This window comes from Amphibalanus amphitrite, unplaced genomic scaffold (genome assembly GCF_019059575.1).
Source record: "Amphibalanus amphitrite isolate SeventyFive unplaced genomic scaffold, NRLGWU_Aamphi_draft 000052F_arrow, whole genome shotgun sequence".
NCBI lineage: Eukaryota > Metazoa > Arthropoda > Thecostraca > Balanomorpha > Balanidae > Amphibalanus > Amphibalanus amphitrite.
In genome coordinates this window covers 592,687-606,156 of record NW_024881548.1, presented here as the reverse complement: position 1 = coordinate 606,156, position 13,470 = coordinate 592,687, and the positions used below count along the sequence as shown (strand labels likewise).

At 48.2% G+C, this 13,470-nt stretch overlaps 1 protein-coding gene across 1 annotated transcript in view; it reads right to left on the bottom strand.

Annotated features, from left to right (window-relative positions):
• Positions 1-2,989, bottom strand: part of LOC122377913 (cell surface glycoprotein 1-like) — a 56,826-nt gene extending 53,837 nt beyond the window's left edge. Inside the window, exon 1 of the mRNA XM_043358505.1 lies at positions 2,889-2,989. The gene's annotated coding sequence lies outside the window, so the exon portion shown is untranslated. The remainder of the gene's footprint in view (positions 1-2,888) is intronic.
• Between the last annotated feature and the right edge of the window lie 10,481 nt (positions 2,990-13,470).

Genomic DNA, 13,470 nt, shown 5'->3' with positions numbered 1-13,470 from the left:
GCTGCTGTGTTATCGTATGCAGCCGGCCGCGGGACGAGCTGCTCGCTCGACCGGCCCTGGCGCCACCTTTACCACCTATCAATCACGTCATCAGAGCACCGCGCACGCTCGTCGACCTCTCGGCTATGTAAATTGCAGCGCCTCTGCATCTCGGGCCCCTCGTGCATACTCGAACCGGGTGGGTACAGAGCCTTGCACGGCAATCAACCGCTCGTCTGAATCGAACTCCGATCAGCCTCAATATCGCAGCTAGCTCTCGATTCCCAGGTGATTCTGCATACTTGCGTTACGCGCTGCTGGAGTTTCGAATCGCCATCTCCATGCTTCAGTTAAAACAAGGTCGCTCAGACGATTGGCGCAGGGTGAAAGTGGTCGAGCGTGTCATCGTATAGTGGACTGCGAGAAATCGAGCACGGGACCAGGGGAAAATCTGAAATCGTTACGCTTCGTTATCGCTTCGATAGTCTACCAAGAATACTCTGCGTGAGCCTGGAGATTCATTTCATGCATCGACTGTCTAAAAATGTACATACAAAGTCCGTACCTCGCCATGCACCCGTGCATAAATATAGAGTTCTATCCAAATATGCGTCTGTTCTACCGACGCGACGTTAGCTCTACCGATGGCGGCGCAAGGCATGTATCACATCCAGCCGGCAAGAGCGGCCGCTTCGTGCGCGCTCCATCCCTGAACGCTGTCCCGAGGCGACGATAAATGCTAATCGCCAGTACACGTGAGGCGGCTGGAGTCTCCTCCCCGCTCCGGGCGCCCCCGGGGCGCCGCTAGCTCCCCTCCCCTGCTGCGCCGGTGCAGACTCCTCTGCAGCCAGTGCGGCGCCCGGCCGGCCGGCTGCCCGCGCTCAGCGACGGGATGTGCGTTATGTAACCTGGCCAAATAGAATTTAGGCGAGGCTCACACATCACATTTTTGGGGTTTGGAATTCGCACGAAAGCTGAAACTGTTTTGCACGATCGGGCTCAGGGAAGACTGTCTCGTACAACTTTATTTGCTTGGTGATCCAGATTGTGTAAAGATCGGTTGTGCAAATGGCCGTTTCCGTTTTTATCCTAGAATTGATAAAGAAGCAGCAAATAAAGTTGGCACGGGGAAAATCAGCCTTCAGCTTATCGGATAGTTTTGCATTCACAGTGCTTTCACAGATGGCACGATTTCTATAAATAGGTATAAATTCCTATACATGTATAAATTCTTAATTTAAAGACATGATTTACATGTCTGAGAGGCAACCTGGCATTGATGATCTCATCATTATCAAAGTCATGCTTATAATATAAAATTATTCATATACATAATCCGCATTGCGACATTGGCTTCATACGTCATACAAAAACATTACCAGGGGCTTCTCTCACGTCTGGCCTGAGCCGCCACTGCGTCTTACACCACGGGGATCTAAGCCGGTCCGACTGGCACATATCCCGTCCGGCATCGATTTCTGAAGCAGCACGAGCGTCGCCGCCAAACAGGGCGGCTCGCCGCTGTCCCAGCGAGCTCCGGTGACGGTGAGAGAGCCCACGGTCGGCACTGGGTCCCCCGGAGGGGCCCCCAGGCCGAGCAGAGTGGTAAAACATTGGCTGCACGGAGCAGAGTACCGCCTGACACTGCTCTCCGCGCTCCTCGCGCGAGAGTCCCTGCAGAGGAGAGCTGCCGCGATCGTGGGCCGCGTGAGAGCGGACGGGGATCCCTAGGTATACCTCTCTCCCCGCCGGTCTCAGAGGTGCGGTCAGCCATCCCGTGAGAGGAGTCCCCAGCCTGGTGCAGGCGCCGAGCTCAGCAGTCAGCCCACACAAACGATGGAATTTTATTATTGTGCACGAGGCCCTTATTGTGGTCACAATGGGCGAAAGGGAAAGGCGTTTTGATGCATCGGATACAAGGATCGCAGACTGCGGCCTTCTGCGCGCAGAAAACGCTGACATGGCTCGGCGTAGCAAATGAAAGTGGAACGAGATCGGTCTGGTCATAGCCGCGGTGCAGCCGAGCAGATCAATGTCGTTTGTTATCTTCCCGATGATCGCGGATGGTGGTCGTTGTGAAAAGCGCAATACAAGTTTATAGGGTACATATCTAATTGAAAATGTGACGCTCCCTTTTATTGCATTTCCCACTTAGGGGAGGGGGGATAATTCGTGATAAAATTTGCCGTAACTTTGTAAAAATGTGAACTAAAAAATAAACGAAGGCAAGGGTGCTATATAGTTTACAAACACAACCGTATCTACTAGTCTCTCGTAAATTTACTGGGAAAAGTAATATCAGGCCTAGAACGAGAATTAAATATTCAAATAATAGGCCAAATTATTTCAACGCCTTCAAATTCACATTTATCTGTCACGTCTCAGCGTTCAGATTAATTAATGTTGCTGAATATCCATTGCAGATGGTCACGCTGCAACTCAGTCACGCACCATATCCCACGAATTGGTCCGATAGGCGATATGCCATGACCTATCACCCCATTGAGATATCTGGCGGCGGTTTTACGTTGTCGGTCTACCCAGCGAACCGTGTAACTTCTCCAACCAGAAGAGACCTACAGACCAGAACGAACCAGACAAATTGAGGGCTTCAAGGCATTGTGCCTAAGTGGCAATTATGAGGGACACGATTTATAACGAGCGGGACATTCTTATTACCTACACACTGCACTAAAACTGACGTAAAAATCGGGCTCATGCGGATCGTAAGTGGCTTAAAAATCGGAGTCATGCAGACCAATAACCAAGTTTTATATCAGCAATACCTACGTTTAAATATATCCAAGTTATAGGTACAAAAAATAAGTGCAGAACTTCTTATTATCTCCTCCACCGACCCCGTTCACCCCACTCCGTCACCGGCTGCGGGTCCGGTACGCGGGACTGACCTGTGCAGCAGACTGGTCCGGCCGGCGGCTCACTCCGATCGCCACTGAGTGCGCGCTCGCGGTGCGGTCCCCACACCCGGCTGGCCCAGCTACCTGTGTGTGGCGCCACACCGGCCGCCGCCAGGTACCCGCGCGCCCCGCGCCGCGCCGCCGCCCGACAATTAGACGGCACTATTTTTGGCGACGGACAACGGCCCCGCCCGAGGCGCTGACCTCGCTAGATGCGTTTGCGTATGCCGACGCTGGCCATGGGGTCAATGAAACCATGGAGGGGAACGGAGGTGAAGGTAGGGGACGAGCGATTGGCAGGAGGGCCAAGACGGCCGTTCAAAAGTGCCGGGTCGGAATGCACGTGCTTCGCCCCATCTGGGTCGTAAGGTGGGGCCGCCCGACAGAGGTGTTGATTATTTGGGGCTGTTTGATTGCTGTCAGTTGGCCCCGTGTTGGTGGTCGCGCAAAATACTGAGTGGCGGGGGACGTAGAAAGGATCCCCTCCAAGTCGATTCGTGAGCCGCGGAGCGACAAGCAGTATGTAATGACCGATGACGTTGGAGTTTGTCTTTGAAAGGGAGCTGCCAAAATAATTTTAAATGATTTCAAAATTATAGCCGTTTCAAGAGCAGACCACAGGCTTGATCAAAAGTTATCGATGGTCACATATTTCCCGATTTATTGTTTTCAGAAGTCGACTGATACCTACTCGTAGTCGTCATTCATCATTATAATAGGTAAAGCGGAGAGCTAACGCATAGTAAAACTGCTAACTATTTTTACAGCATTTGATTAGTCGTTTACAGACACGGTGGGTTGTACCTATAACTATTTTTCTTGATATATACAGTTATATATATATATATATATATATATATATATATATATATATATATATATATATATATATATATATATATATATATAATAGTGCCTAAATATGACATGTTTGCGAATGGAAAAACGCACATTTGCCTATTTCCCCGCTGGCGGCTTTAGAATGGTAAGGTTAGGGGAGAGCGGGGAGAGTTGTATCATGTCCATTGTCCAAGTTGTATCAGGGCGAATTGTGCGAAACTTATCCAATTGATGGCGCTCGTGACACGACCAGCCGACGAGGTTTTCCGGGCGCCATCTTTCCCTGTTCTGTCGTGTGGCTGGGTGGACGCGTCTCGAGGTGAGAGCCGATTTTATGTTTTTTTTAATGTCATTCTAAAAAAAATAAGTTGCAAGAAAATGTGTGTTTTGGACATTTAGATGTGCACGAATTTGAAAGATCTCCGTAGCGGTGGTGAGGGTAGGTTCTAAGGCTGCGTGAGTGAAAATGGATTTCTCCAGCTGTCCGCTGTTTTTGAGCACGAGGATGTTTTTCCAAGATGGCGGCGAGGTACATGTTGTATCAGAGCCGGGGGCCCGGGTGGGGTATGTTGTAACATGTATGTATGTATGGGTATGCTGCTTTTGATCGCGAAAGCTAAGCCCTGGCTCACGTTTGTAGGTAGCTAGTCAATACTCGTTCCATTTTGGCACAATGTGTTGGCTTCTTTGCTCTTAACGGGCCACTTTTGCGTCTAGTCTGTTGATGTTTCGTTCGTTTCGATGTTTCGTTCGGATTGCATTGACCTAAGTTTGGTCTAATAAAAGTGAAGCCTTTGAGCATATACATTGTATCAACCCCATTTACTGTTGTTGTTATGCTCAAAACCAGTAGCAAGCACACTCCCTGAAACGTGAAATTCCTAGTGATACAAATTACCCCACCATGTGATACAACTCACCCAAGCCATGGGGCAAGTTGTATCAAAAACATTGTTCTATTCGGCAGACCGTAGAAGAAAAACTGGTAGAGGTAGCAGAAAAGTTACTTTGCACAAAAAAGCAGAAGAATCAAGGAAGGAGATAGTATGGAAATAATGAGTTTATCACGGATAGTTACGAGGTTATGGGTCTCGGAGTAAAAACTGTTACAACCCACCCCACTCTCCCCTACTAATTTGACTCGCCTAAATTAAATGTCATAGATTTAACCCGCGCCCCAGTGGCGGTCTCGGCCAACTTCGCCCTAGTGAGGGGGGGCATATGTTACCACCCACCTCTAACTCAAAAACTAAGAGGGCTAGAAAGACGCGGTAAAAAGCAGTCGATAGCTCTCAATACGTACGTTTGAAAGTATTTCGGTCATTTTTCACCTTAGAGCAATATTGGGGTCACCAGAGGTCATCAAAGGTCAAAATTTGCCAATTGTCATATTTTTCAGAAAACATGCCGCTATCTCAGGAACTATGGTAGCTAGAAAAACGCATGGAAAAGCAATCGATAGCTTTTGAACTTTCCTTTTGAAAAGATCATTATCAATATTGTCCTCAGGTCAATGGTTTAGCCTCCAGAGGGCAAAAACTCCAAAAATAGCTGTTTTTACGAAAAGTGTTTTTCGACAATAACTTTCGACTACAAAAAGCCACGACATTTCTATTGCCAGAATCGTGTTTCCCTCCCCGAGACGCGTCGAATGAACTATAATTTGACCTTGAAAGGTCAACTTAAAAATTTGACCTCAGGTCAAGGTCATGACCTGACCGGAAAAGGTCATGTTGCATATCAGTCGATGCGTCTCAACAAGACAAACACAATGAGACCATCCCCAGCGTTCTATCTCTTTCCAATCGCGAGTTATTGGCAAAAAACTGTTTGTAGCCTCAAATGACCTCGGATGACCTTTCTAGAGGCTATCAGCAAAAATGACACCTTGGTCATCACGAGTGGACTAAATCATTGTGATTCTGAAATATTTGGACTGTTCCTATGCGTACACACGGATCTAGAGGCATTTTCATTTTTCTCCATTGACTTGTAATGGAAAGGTCATGCCACTGACCTGACCTTAGGTCACGGATATAAAAAATTCGAGATATACAAATTGTAGGCTCCCATAACAGCATGCACGTTCCACCAAGTTTAAAACCTTTCTGACAAACACTGCAGGCTGGACATGATTGCAAACTTCTTTTAAGGCTTGGTCAGTTAACTTGACCTGGTGACCTGACCTGACATGACCTGGGGTCAAAAATTTCACACATTGTCCAAAATTGATGTACCAAAAGCTACCCCAAGCGGCGCGGCGCTACGCGCCGCGGTTTTTTATTCACACGCGAAAAACGCGACAGGGTGGTAACATATGCCCCCCCCCCCACTGGGGCGAAGGTTAATTAATTGTCCGACCTGCGAGTGTACAAAATTGTATTTCTATTGTATTGTATTGTATTGTATTGTATTGTATTGTATTGTATTGCGTATACGAGATTCTATCCATTCTGTCTTAAAATTACGAGATATAAGGCGTATAGGTACTCGTAGATATAAGACATGGCTGAGTGGACGATCCGCAATACCGCGGAGCATTTTAAAGCGCTTTTTCGCACGACGATTTCACTTGCCATTTTACGCATCCTGGTGGTCTGGCCTGATGTGGCCTGACTTGATGCGTCCTGATGTGAAGCTGTATGTCCAGAAAGTGTATTATAATGAATGCAAAACAAACGACGCAGTATAATTTTGATTTAGGTTTGTGTTTACAGTTTGCGATAGCATGGGATTCGTTAAAACGTGACGGTGCATCGCCGGTGTGGATTTATAACAAACTCATGACAATTAGTTCGTCCAATAAACTATACCTAAAGATCAGGTGCTCTTTCAGAGATATTTCCCAGCAGATCGAGGATAAAGTGACATCTGATTCGTTCGCTTCCTAGTTCCTGTTAGATTCCCGTGATCCAGTCACGCTCACCAAATCAGCTGAGGCCCTTCCGTGTTTAATAACGGCACAGGTCCAAACCGTTCGTCTGAGCCTGTGGCACCGTATCCAGAGAGGGCCTGCGTGCGCTGGGGATGGCGGTCGCCTGCGATCCACGGAGGATGTTCGTCCTGACCTTGACGCAGGCTAGAGCGGCCCGCCCGCCCGGCCCGGTACTGAGACAAAGGATCTGCCTTCCCGGCGGAGAGCCGACACCGGGAGAGGTGCCGGTGTAGGGACTCGGGAAGTGGAACTGAACGGGCACCTGTGCCCCACAGTCACTTTTGATTGCGGTGATATCGCGTAATGGTTTCGGTTCACGTCGTTTGTCTTATTATCGTTTTTTTCACCGTCTATCCCAGTACTGAATCAGTGTAGAGGTCGGTTTTCAACCAATTGGTCAGGTTGATTGAGCGAGTAAAAGGAAATCGTCTATCTGCACAATTAACGAACCTAATGTTTCATTCATTTTGTTTGATCGAAACATCTCTTCTCGAAAGAACTTAAATCTCACGACCGTTCGGGTTGCCTCCATATTGAAAATAAAACGAAAATGATCAGAAAAAAATCGAAGACTCTGGGTAGGCATAAATATTTTGGTAGGTATGCCTAGTAGACACCGAAATACGAGATCCAGCATCGATAGATTAATTCGCCTTTGCATACAAATGTAATGAACAAAGGTATTGTTTCTTTATAGGAATACGCAACTTCCGTTGCAAACATTCTGAACGTCCCAAGGTCGATGTTTCGCGCCGGAAACCCGGTATGGATGATGCAAGCTATGTAAGGTGAAGCAGAAGTTTTAGGCACTTTTCTTGCGCCTTCATTTCCCTGAACGATAGGCGCGATTTCTGACTATCCGGAAGCCATCGGCCGTGAAAACGGACGTTTGGTTTGGCCAGCCCTCTTACACGATAACTAAATCGGCGATTTCACAAGATAGCCTTATCATCAATGTATCTTTATTGCAGCATATTGAAAGTTCCACCAGCAGTCGCGTTAAGTGACCACTGGAGCGTTGTCGGTCGTGTGAGACGGCGCGGTGCCGCGGCTGGCCGGTCGCTGGTCAGTGGTGAGTGGCCAGTGATCAATGGTCAGTGCAGTCACCGTCCAGGGCCCCGCCCGGGGCCCGCCGCCGCACAGTGTGGCCAAACACCAGTTTAGCGCGAATTAAATCCCAGCGCTGCTCGGATTCGTTGAAAATGGTTCCCTGGTTTCAAAATTGACACTTAAACCTATGTGAGACCTTTTACGATGCATTATAAATGCTTGCTGACATATAATGGCATAGTTCCGCCTCTAAAAGTAAGGAGAACTAGCTTACGACGGATGATGTGCTTACCAGGCCAGGGCTGTGAAGTCGATGGAGTTACTCCGACTCCGACTACGGCTTTCAAAAGTCAATTTCAACTCTGACTCCGGGCAAAACTGTCGACTTATACGATCGACTCGGACTCTGACTCCGCAGCCATGGCAAGTCCACGCAGTCGATGGATTTTCGGTGACTCAGACTACGAGTCTTGGTCCGGATTCCAAAATCTATTCCGATTCCGACTCTGACTGCAGGGTCAGAACTGTTGACTCCTAACGACTCCGACTCTGATTACGAAATCCTGGAATTTAACCGCAAATAAGAGGCATAAAATTGTGGGTCCCAGCAATGATGGGCATGTTAGGAGGAGGAATTGTTTACGAAATTCCCATCATTTCTCTGGTAAATTCTTATGATTGTCCAAAGTTTGCTTGAAAAAAAAATCAACATCTAATTATGTTTCTGTGTGAATGCTCCTGGTGAAGCACATGAATCGGTAGATGGTTGCTGAAATACACGCACCGATAGGACTGAACCTCAGCAATGGGAGTAAAAAAGACTTACACCATAAGCACCTTCATGTCATTAACCCTCGCCCGTATTGGTGTTTTGCTAGCCGCGAACGTAGGTCGGGTCAGGTCAGGTCAGGCCAACCAGTCCTGCCGGGTATTCGTAGTTAATAGGTGTCAACCGCCAGTGACAGCTTCGTTGCATGTTACGAAGGCATCAAAACTTCTTCCTAAATGTTCAAATGGTTACTAAATTCAAAATCAGCTCCAAAAACTAGTCTGGAAGCATGTATAACTAAAAAAGGTGAACCGAGGTCATCAAAGGTCATTGAACTGACCTGACCTTCAAGTGATCTTGACATCGACCATAATGCATGGGACCAACATCATAATATCACATGTTTAGACGCTTGAAACCACGAAAAGACTGCAAACGCGCGGCTAATGCAAGCAAACATACGCCCAATCGCGCTTCCGGCCAAACATGGTCTCGAGAAATAGGTCACAGGTCAAAGGTCATTGGGGTCAGGGTCGTGAAAAATAATGGGTAGGTGTAAAATTGATAAAATCGAGGGTACTGAAAGTTTCGTCGCGATCGGCCGCTTTTTACATGAGCTTTTTGCGAAAAACCGAGAGGGGTCCTTTCGACCCCCACCCTCACCCCCTATATGGGCGAGGGTTGAAAAATTGTCAAGATTTATTCATTGGCGACCGTATTCTGCAATATAACAAGTCAGAAATACAGCGGTTGAGCCATCCGCGTAACGTTACGGAGCCGCCGCCGCGCCCACCCTGTAGCCGGACCTCCCCGGGCGGGCCAACCCGATACGTTCAAAGCTGAGCCAAAGGCCCGGGGGGGGGGGGGGGGGGGCAGGTTGGGGCAGGGTTTCTTGAATGGATCATGTCCAGAAAAGTGTGGCGAATCTTCTCATGGTAGATTTGGCGTGGAGTTTTTTGGCCATTTTCTTATATCTCTACGTTGTTAAGATGGACAGTGTTTTCAGGGGATGTTTGAAAAGGTCATTTTCAAATGAACATAACTCATCGGTTAGTCCAAGGATACCTATAGAATTCGGGTATACTATCAAATATAGGCTCAGTAGTCATATGCCACTCCAATTATTTCCCAACCTTTCCGACAATTACGCCAAAATGTGTTGTAAACATGACGCGGGTTTTCGACGATTTCAGCACAGCCGGGACCGGCATTGCGTATGTCCACTTTAGCTAGCTTTTTGGGCACCGAAAGGAAGACATTGAACCAAAGTATTGTGATATTGACATACTTTGGACAATTTCCTATCGACTGATAGTTATAAAAAGTCAAAATTCCAAAATTCGTTTTTTGATTAAATTCGCGCTAATCTGGCGTTTGGCCACACTGTGCGCCGGCCAGTCGGTGGGGTGTGGTCGGTCAGTTGCTCTACCTATTACTCTGGTCGGTCACACGGCGGGCGCGACTAACACCGGCCTGGTGCGACGTCTGTTGTGAAACGACGCGTCGGCGGCGGCGGTGTGACCGAGACAGGGCCGCGACCTGGCCCGACCGGACCACGCACGGTGGCCGGGACACCGCCGGAGAGAGACGCAGCCGCCGGAGCGTGACAAAGCTCCTCGCTCAATCGGAACGGCGTGAGAAGCGAGCGAATGACCGGGGAGAGATAGACGTCCTCACTGCGTTCCTTCTCTCGTTTTCTTGGCCCGAGGTGACTGCTGATTACGTTGTTGAAGTTTCCACCGTTATTCCGAAGTTTCGAATTAACACTGTGATTATGTGCAGTTAATATTGAATTTATCATATCATGAATGCATGGCTAGGCATGGTTGCCTATGAGTTCTTCAGTCAATTTAACCCGCGCCCCACTGGGGGGGGGGGCTATTCATAGCCCACCCTCCCGTTTTTCTGCAATAACTTCTAAACCACTTGAGGTGTCGCCGCCAAACCATTCGAAATCTTTCATCACTGGGGCCCAAAGGAGGAGTTAAAATAGGGGTTCAATGAACAGTCCAGTGTCCTTTAATTTTTAAAGATGCACTGCCATTGGCAGTATGCTAGAAATCATTATGTTAGAAATCATGTCTGGCATGTCCCATCCCCTCCGCATCCCCTATACTCCCCTCCCCATCCCCTATACTGGCGGCCACTGCAGTGGCCGCCAGTAGGTATAGATTCATTCAGTGTTTTTACTTTTTAGACGGTGACCTTAGAGTCCTGAATGGAATTGGGGTCCCTGCGCAGTACCTACCACACCGCTCGCACTGACGATCTGCTCTTAGGGGATGGGGCAGCACTAGCCACGACTGACTGTTGACTGCCCTGCAACCGCAGGTAATGCATGCATGCTCGTACCTACATTTTGCACATAGATACGCTCGGCACCGCGGTAAAAAATGCATTGTATGGGTATTGCCAAAGTCGTATACGGGCTCCAAATTCTAAGTCAACATTTATTGGCTTCCATGGTTATTGGCTGAAAACTGGTTATTTCAAACATTCTAGCACGTTTTCGACCAGTCTCGTTAGGTCGGATGGCGCATGCTGATTACGATCCTGAGGATTCGAGACAGCTGGTCGAGGACGGATCGAACTCTGGATCAGAGCTGCAGAATGGAGATCCTGTTGGGGTCTTTGGGCTCGAATCCCTGCGGGCTCTCAGACCAGTATAAGGGCCTCTCACACCAGTATTTGGCTGAAGCCCCTCAAAACCGACATCGAGTTGTAATCTTTTAAAAATGTCGGCTTCGGAACCCTGCTTCTATGTTCTAATCTAATCCCTTTTTCCTTTTTCCCGCGGCATTGCATGACTGCTACCGTTATAGATTATGACGACGTTGATTTAGTCCATCAAGTTCGGGGCACTTACTTGCTATGTACTTGCTGGCCATTTGACTTTTGAGTCACTTGAGTGCTGAGCTGCGAAGTAGATGTTGGCGCCAGCAGTACATTTGTACCAGGCATTTGTACCGCTGTCATTTTCTTGCAGCAAAATAATCATATATCTGTATGCATTTATGGCGCATCTGAGACCTTGCGCCATACACGTCTGTCAAACTAGCAGCGAGCAGCGAGCAGCGAGTCCAGCAGCGAGAAACGGGCCATCCCGATTTAGCTGAAATTTGGCTCACGGAGCCTTCTCAGCACGCTGATTCCGAAAATCATGGTCTCTAGGGTGGAAATATTGACCGTTCTCGAGATAGAACCCTCTAAAGTTCTTACCACCCATGACCGGGCCATCCCGATTTGGCTGAAAATTGGCTCACAGAGCCTTCTCAGCACGGTGATTCCGAAAATCATGGTCTCAAGGGTGGAAATCTTGACCGTTCTCGAGATAGAACCCTCTAAAGTTCTTACCACCCATGACCGGGCCATCCCGATTTAGCTGAAATTTGGCTCACGGAGCCTTCTCAGCACTCTGATTCCGAAAATCATGGTCTCTAGGGTGGAAATATTGACCGTTCTCGAGATAGAACCCTCTAAAATTCTTACCACCCATGACCGGGCCATCCCGATTTGGCTGAAAATTGGCTAACAGAGCCAATTCTCAGCACGCTGATTCCGAAAATCATGGTCTCTAGGGTGGAAATATTGACCGTTCTCGAGATAGAACCCTCTAAAGTTCTTACCATCCATGACCGGGCCATCCCGATTTGGCTGAAAATTGGCTGACAGAGCCTTGTCAGCACGCTGATTCCGAAAATCATGGTCTCTAGGGTGGAAATATTGACCGTTCTCGAGATAGAACCCTCTAAAGTTCTTACCACCCATGACCGGGCCATCCCGATTTGGCTGAAAATTGGCTCACAGAGCCTTCTCAGCACGGTGATTCCGAATATCATGGTCTCAAGGGTGGAAATCTTGACCGTTCTCGAGATAGAACCCTCTAAAGTTCTTACCACCCATGACCGGGCCATCCCGATTTGGCTGAAATTTGGCTCACAGAGCCTTCTCAGCACGCTGATTCCGAAAATCATGGTCTCTAGGGTGGAAATATTGACCGTTCTCGAGATAGAACCCTCTAAAGTTCTTACCACCCAAGACCGGGCCATCCCGATTTGGCTGAAAATTGGCTCACAGAGCCTTCTCAGCACGCTGATTCCGAAAATCATGGTCTCTAGGGTGGAAATATTGACCGTTCTCGAGATAGAACCCTCGCAGCGAGTCCAGCAGCGAGAAACGGGCCATCCCGATTTAGCTGAAATTTGGCTCACAGAGCCTTCTCAGCACGCTGATTCCCAAAATCATGGTCTCTAGGGTGGAAATCTTGACCGTTCTCGAGATAGAACCCTCTAAAGTTCTTACCACCCATGACCGGGCCATCCCGATTTGGCTGAAAATTGGCTCACGGAGCCTTCTCAGCACGCTGATTCCGAAAATCATGGTCTCTAGGGTGGAAATATTGAACGTTCTCGAGATAGAACCCTTTAAAGTTCTTACCATCCATGACCGGGCCATCCCGATTTGGCTGAAAATTGGCTCACAGAGCCTTCTCAGCACGCTGATTCCGAAAATTATGGTCTCTAGGGTGGAAATATTGACCGTTCTCGAGATAGAACCCTCTAAAGTTCTTACCACCCATGACCGGGCCATCCCGATTTGGCTGAAAATTGGCTCACAGAGCCTTCTCAGCACGGTGATTTCGAAAATCATGGTCTCAAGGGTGGAAATCTTGACCGTTCTCGAGATAGAACCCTCTAAAGTTCTTACCACCCATGACCGGGCCATCCCGATTTGGCTGAAATTTGGCTCACAGAGCCTTCTCAGCACGCTGATTCCGAAAATCATGGTCTCTAGGGTGGAAATATTGACCGTTCTCGAGATAGAACCCTTAAAATTTCTTACCACCCAAGACCGGGCCATCCCGATTTGGCTGAAAATTGGCTTACAGAGCCTTCTCAGCACGCTGATTCCGAAAATCATGGTCTCTAGGGTGGAAATATTGACCGTTCTCGAGATAGAACCCTCTAAAGTTCTTACCA